The sequence below is a fragment of the Aotus nancymaae genome, unplaced genomic scaffold (assembly GCF_030222135.1).
Source record: "Aotus nancymaae isolate 86718 unplaced genomic scaffold, 86718_ANA_hifiasm-v0.15.2.pri h1tg000033l, whole genome shotgun sequence".
Classification (NCBI taxonomy): Eukaryota; Metazoa; Chordata; class Mammalia; order Primates; family Aotidae; genus Aotus; species Aotus nancymaae.
The window spans coordinates 32,581,303-32,588,745 of record NW_026988447.1 but is presented as its reverse complement, the minus strand read 5'-3'; the positions used below and the strand labels follow the sequence as shown (position 1 = coordinate 32,588,745).

The 7,443-nt window shown below is 37.2% G+C and overlaps 1 pseudogene; it reads left to right on the top strand.

Moving 5' to 3' along the window:
* The first annotated feature begins 1,846 nt into the window (after positions 1-1,846).
* Positions 1,847-7,443, top strand: part of LOC105710720 (pescadillo homolog) — a 60,503-nt pseudogene continuing 54,906 nt past the window's right edge.

The window sequence follows — 7,443 nt, the reverse complement described above, 5'->3', positions numbered from 1 at the left end:
CATGAGCCACTATGTCCAGCCAAATGTTTCATTTTTAACCAATTGAACCACTGTTTCAACACTGTGTCAAGCAAGTCTATAGGTACCTTTTTTTTAGACAGAGTTTCAATCTTGTTGCCCAGGCTGGAGTACAATGGGGCAATCTTGGCTTACCACAACTTCTGCCTCTGGGGTTGAAGTGATTCTCCTGCCTCAGCCACTGGAGTAGCTGGGATTATAGGTGTGTGCCACCACCCCTGGCTAATTTTTTGTATTTTTAGTAGAGACACAGTGTCTCCATGTTGGTCAGGCTGGTCTCAAACTCCGGACCTCAGGTGATTTGCCCCCTTGGCCTCCCGAAGTGCTAGGGTTATAGGAGTGAGCCACCACACCCGGCCAGATACCATTTTTTCAACAGCAGGTGCTCACTTCCCGTCTCCGTGTCACATTTTGGTAATTCTTGCAATTTTTAAAGTGTTTTTATTATTATTTTATCTGTTATGGTGATCTGAAATCAGTGATCTTTGATATTTCTATTGTATTTGTTTAGGGGCTCCATGAACTGTGACCTTATAAGTTGGCAAACTTAATTTATAAATGTTACATATGTTCTCACTGTTCCACTAACCAGCTGTCTGTCAGTCCTCCTCCCTCCCCTTGGGCTTCCCTATTCTCTGAGACACAACAATATTGAAATATACTGAACTCTTGAAATTAGGCTAATTAATAACCCTATAATGGTATTTAGGTGATCAAGTGAAAGGTAGAGTCACTTTAAATCAAAAGCTAGAAATAATTAAACTTAGTGAGGAAGGCATGTCAAGATTGAAATAGGCTAAAAGCTAGGGCTCATGACTCAAAACAGTCGAGCTGTGAATGCAAAGGAAAAATTTTGTAGGAAATTAAAAGTGCTACTCAAGTGAAGACACAAATGATAAGAAAGTGAAAACAGCCTTATATCTGATATGGACTAAATTTGAATAGTCTGGATAGAAGATCAAACGAGTCACAAAATTCCCTTAAGCCAAATCCTAATCCAGAGCAAGGCCCTAACTCTCTTCAATTCTAGAGAAGCTTGCAGAGGTAATGAAGCTGAAGAAAAGTTAAAGGCTAGCAGAAGTTGGTTCATGAGGTTTAAGGAAAGAAGCTGTCTCCATAATGTAAAGTGCAAAATCAAGCAGCAGGTAATTATGAAGTAATGCATAAGATCTAGCTAAGATAAATGCTGAAGATGGCTATACTAAACAACAGACTTTAAATGAAGATAAGTGCCTTTTACTGCAGGATAATGCCATCAAGGGCTTCCATAGCTAGAGAGGAGAAGTCAATGCTTAGCTTCAAAGCTTCAAAGGACAGGCTTAATCTCTTGTTTAGAGCTAATGCAGCAGGGGACTTCACGTTGAAGTCAATATTTGTTTGTTCTAGAAACAGAACAACAAAGCCCAGAATATAGCACATCTGGTTATAGCATGCTTACTAAATATTTTAAGCTCACTAGTGAGACCTACTGCTCAAAACATAAATTCCTTTTAAAATGTTACTGCTCATTGACAATGTCCCTAGTCAGCCAAAATTTCTAATGAAGATGGACAAATGATGAATGTTGTTTTCACAACTGCTAGCACAACACCCATTCTGCAGTCCCTAGATCAAGGAGTAATTTCAACTTTCAAGTTTTATTATTTGAGAAGTATCTTTTGCAAGGCAATAGTAACCACAGATAGTGATCTCTTTGATGACTTTGGACAAAGTAAATTGAAAACCTTCTGGAAAGGATTAACTATTCTAGATACCAGTAAGAACATTTGTTATTCAAGGAAGGACATCAAATATCAACAAAATATGGAAGAAGCTGATTCAAACCCTCATGGATGACTTTGAGGGATTCAATATTTTAGTCCAAGAAGTAACTACAGATGTAGTGGAAATAGCAAGAGAACTAGAACTTGAAGTGGAGCCTGACGACGTAACAGAATTGCTACAGTCTTATGACAAAATTTAAATGATGAGGAGTTGCTTCTTAGAGATGAGCAAAGAGATTTTGTGAGATGAAATCTACTTCTGGCAAAGATTCTGTCCACATTGTTAAAATGACAACAAAGGATTTAGAATCTTGCATAAACTTAGGTGCAACAGAAGTGGCAGGGTTTGAAGGATAAACTCTAATTTTGAAATAATTTCTACTGTGGGTACTATGCTATGAAAGAGTCTTGCATGCTTCAAATAAATCTTGAACGAGTTAATTGATATGGAAAAGCTTACTCTTGTCTTATTTAAAAGATAACTACAGCCAACCCCAGCCTACTACAATCATCACCCAGATAAGTCAGCAGTCATCAACATTGAGGCAAGACCCACCACAGCAAGAAGATTATGACTTGCTGAAAGCTCAGATTATTGTTACCAAAGTATTCTAGTACTTTGGCAAAAAATCAAAACTCTTTCCTCTGTATTTTTAAAAAATACTTTCCTAGGGCTGGGTGTGGTGGCTCACGCCTGTAATCCCAGCACTTTGGGAGGCCGAGGCAAGCGGATCACGAGGTCAAGAGATCGAGACCATCCTGGCCAACATGTTGAAACCCCGTCTCCACTAAAAATACAAAAAAATTAGCTGGGTGTGGTGGCATGCGCCTGTAGTCCCAGCTACTAGGGAGGCTGAAGCAGAAGAATTGCTTGAACCTGGGAGACGGAGGTTGCAGTGAGCTGAGGTCACGCCACTGCACTCCAGCCTGGCGTCTGGTGATGCAGTGAGACTTTGTCTTAAAAAAAAAAAAAAAAAAAAACTTTCTTAGTATTTTTAAATTAAGTTATATATTTTTTATACATAATGCTATTGTACACTTAGAGTACATTACAGTGTAAACATAGCTCTTAAATACACTTGGAAACCAAGAAATTTGCATGACTTGCATTATTGTGATATTCGCTTTATTTCGGTGGTCGGGAACTGAACTTGCAATATCTTTGAGGTATGACTATATGTTGCAGAAGATATTCACTATAATCCAGTGACTGCTTTTTACATCCAGGGGTGTGACCCTTTCATGACAAGAGTTTGTGAAGGCAACACTTTTCCCTCAACTGTCCTTGGGAGAAAACGTACTCATTAATAGGAAGGTGACTATGATTTAGAAAAGACACTGACCAATGAGATGGAATTTCAGGTTTCAGACCTTGTTCTGACACTCAATAATTATACAGTCTCTGCCAAATTATTTATTCCATTTGGAACATAGTATCTTGTTTGGAAGTGAATGGGTTAATTTATGTCATTCCATTTATCTCCAATATTCTCTTATCTGTTCCCTGTGCATTTGCTTAACTCTTTGCAAATATAGAGTTTACGTAGCAAATCTTCTTAAACATTAAAAGGCCAGTGTTGGTTATAAACTGAGTACAGAGATGGCAAAACTAAATAATGATGGAAAATGACACTTTCCTTTATTGAGATGTATTAGAAGCACAACGGCAACATTGTCAAACTATCAAAGATATATCAATGGAGAAGTTTTATTGCCAGAGGAAAGAGATTTGATTTTCAGTTGCCAAAGTACTGTAAGAGCTGACAGAGGAACCTGGACCAAAAGCAGATGAATAACTTCTTTATGTTCAATGAATAGATTTCATTTAGACCTTGATGACACATTTCCTTCACACATGTGCTTCTTATGCTACTTTCAAGACTTATATTCATTTCTGACTAAGAGTACTCCATACACCTATAGTGGCTCTTTTCCAAATCTGTTCCAAGTAGAGCTGAACTCGGTAGCATGGGAATGGGGGGTGGGTAAAAATGAAAGTTATTGAGTGTTGAGTACTTGCCAAGGAATTTGGTAAGAACTCAACATTCTGATTTAATCATAGACAGTACCTGAAGTAGTTATCCTCATCAACTCCATTTTACAGATGTAAAAACTGAGTGTCAAAGAAATGAAATTATTTACTCAATATAATAGGGTTAGTAGATATCTGTGCCTCAATGTGAGCATCTATTTAAAAAAAAATTAAGGCAGGCCTAGTGGAGATGAAATCTCTCAGCATTTGCTTGTCTGTAAAGGATTTTATTTCTCCTTCACTTTTGAAGCTTAGTTTGGTTGGATATTAAATTCTGGGCTGAACCAAAGAAGAGCCTGCATAGGCAAGACAATCCAAAGCAAAAAGAATAAAGCTGGAGGCATCACACAACCTGACTTCAAATTATACTACAAGACTACAGTAATCAAAACAGCATGGTATTGGTACCAAAACAGATATATAGATTAATGGAACAGAACAGAGGCCTCAGAAATAATACCACATATCTACAACAATCTGATATTTGAAAAACCTGACAAAAACAAGCAATGGGGAAAAGGAATCCCTATTTAATAATTGGGAAAACAGGCTAGCTATATGCAGAAAAATGAAACTGAACCCCTTCTTTACACTTTGTATGAAACTTAACTCAGGATGTATTAAAGACTTAAATGTAAGACCTAAAACCATAAAAAATCCTAGAAGAAAACCTAGGCAATACCATTCAGGACATAGGCATGGGCAACGACTTCATGACTAAAACATCAAAAGCAATGGCAACAAAAGCCAAAATTGATAAATGGGATCTAATTAAACTAAAGAGCTTCTGCACACCAAAAGAAACTGTCATCAGAGTGAACAGGCAAGCTACAGAATGGGAGAAAATTTTTGCAATCTATTCAACTGACAAAGGGTTACTATACAGAATCTACAAAGAACTTAAAGAAATTTACAAGAAAAAACAACGCCATCAAAAAGTGGGTAAAGGATATGAACAGACACTTCTCAAAAGACGACGTTAAGCAGTCAACAAACATATGAAAAAAGCTCATCAACACTGGTCATTAGAGAAATTCAAATCAAAACCACATTGAGATACCATCTCAAGCCAGTTAGAATGGCAATCATTAAAACGTCAGGAAACAACAGATGCTGGAGAGGATATGGAGAAATAGGAATTATTTTATATGGTTGGTGGGAGGGTAAATTAGTTCAACCATTGTGAAAAACAGTGTGGCGATTCCTCAAGGATCTAGAACCAGAAATACCAACTGCCCCAGTAATCACATTACTAGGTATATACCCAAAGGATTATAAATCATTCTACTATAAAGACACATGCACATGTATGTTTATTGTAGCACTGTTCACAATAGCAAAGACTTGGAACCAACCGAAATGTCCATCAAGGATGGATTGGATAAAGAAAATGTGGCACATACACACCATGGAATACTATGCAGCCATAAAAAAGAATGAGTTCATGTCCTTTGCAAGGACATGGATGAAGCTGGAAACCATTATCCTCAGCAAAGTAACACACACAAAAAAACACCAAATACCACATGTTCTCACTCATAAGTGAGAGTTGAACAGTGAGAATACATGGACACAGGGAGGGGAACATCACACATTAGGGCTTGTCAGGGGGTGGGGGGCAGGGGAGGGATAACATCAGAAGAAACCTCTAATGTAGATGACAGGTTGATGGATGTAGTGAACCACTATGACACATGTATACCTATGTAACAAACCTGCAAGCTCTAAACATGTACCCCAGAACTTAAAGTATAATAATAATAATAAATTTAAATCTCACATGCTTAAATATGATATGCAGCTCAGAACTGGTGCCTTTGATACATTAGAAGTATGCTGAGATATTTTTCTCTTTGGTCAGTCCCTATAACTGTGGCCTATGTCCCAGGCCTGTTTGCTCCAGCTTCCAAAGGCCTTCTCCATTTCCCCCTGCACATAGTGCTGGCATCATTTTCCATGTATGCATGATGTAATAAAGTTTAGAGGCCAGCTCCACCATATGACCTGAACAAACACTGGGAATAGAAAGAATACCTATACTAAGTGACATACTTAGGCTTTTATCAGTTTTTTTAAAACATGAAATTAGCATGGGTAAGAAATGAGTTCTAAGAAGTAATGTATACATCTGTACATTACATCACTGGTTAAAATATGCCAAATTTATAATTGTGAAAAGAAGTTTGAGATAGCACCTGGGTGGTTGTCCTTTCAGAAGTGTTGAAAAATGAAAGAGAAGATCAATGCAATACTTGGTTATACTAAAATTATACAACAGCTCTAATAATGTTGTTTGTTAAATTATCTATTTAATATTAATACACTGTTTATGTCAACAACATTCAGATCCAAAGAATGCCTGTCATTTATCACATATAATTTTAATGTTTTAAAATGTCTTCACAAAGAAATATATTTAAATCTAGAAATTTTCATAAGTGTATAAATACAGATGACTCTTTGGTCTAGAGGTTGAGTCAGACTTTGTGTTTAGGGGTAAGTAGACCACTGCAATGTCTTTAGTGTTGAACTCATGGGGTTCTGGGTGGCCAGGGGCAATATCTACTATTAAAATAACTTTAAAATACATTCCCTTACTAGCAAGGTACTTTCTGACTTCAGGGACAAATACTTAATCCAACCAATCCAGCAAAAGTGTTCTCATTGTCCAGGAACTCTTGTCATATAGACAAAAGATTAGCAGCTGGTGTTTACCTTTTTCCCTTAATTCCTGGAGATAAGGAGCTTTATAGATAAGGGCTGTCCTGATCAAAAGTTTGATGACATTTACATAAAACAGCTGAGTTACCCTATCCCTTCCTGCCTTAAATTCTGGTGATGGCTTCTCTTCCTTACTAATAAACATCCTCTGTGGCATCTTTTTTCCAGGATAGCCTACTTTAAACTGCATTAAAACTCTGTTGAGGAAGATATCTTTTCTCCTCAAGAATTCCTTTAATAGTCTCTGGGAACTTTTCTGCTGCCTTTTGGTCAGCAGAAGCTGTTTCTCTTGTTATCCTGACATTTTTTAAAGTCAAATCTCTTTCTAAAATTATCAAGCCATCCTTTGCTGGCATTACATTTTCCAGCTTTAGATCCTTCACCTTCCTTTTGCTTTGTCATATGACTTCACTTTTTCTCAAATTTTGTGAGTCGACAGGTATGCCTTTCTTATAGCAATCTGCACCCACATAAAAGCTGCATTTTTAATACAAGATAAAGAGGCGCATGTTTCACAAGAAGTGCAAAGTTTTTGTGCCTGCTGGAGGAATTGCAGCAATGGGTTTTCAAATTTTCTATTCTTTTTGACAATGGTCCTTAATCTGAATTTCTTTATCTTGAAATGGTGTGCAACTGCTGCAACTGCTGCTACTGCAGACATTGTTCTATGATACATATGTAGCAATTCAGCTTTTTCTTATAATGTCATAACTCTTCTCTGCTTCTTGGAAGCATGTATAGCATCACTAGTGGCATAGCATGTGGATCTCATGGTGTTATTTAAGACTATTGTACTGCACTAAACACCACGGAAAATACATGAGAACTATGAGAGATCACTTTTTTTTACTGCAAAATGCAATTTATTGGAGAGACAAGCTGCTCACTTGGAGGTGATTAGCATCACAT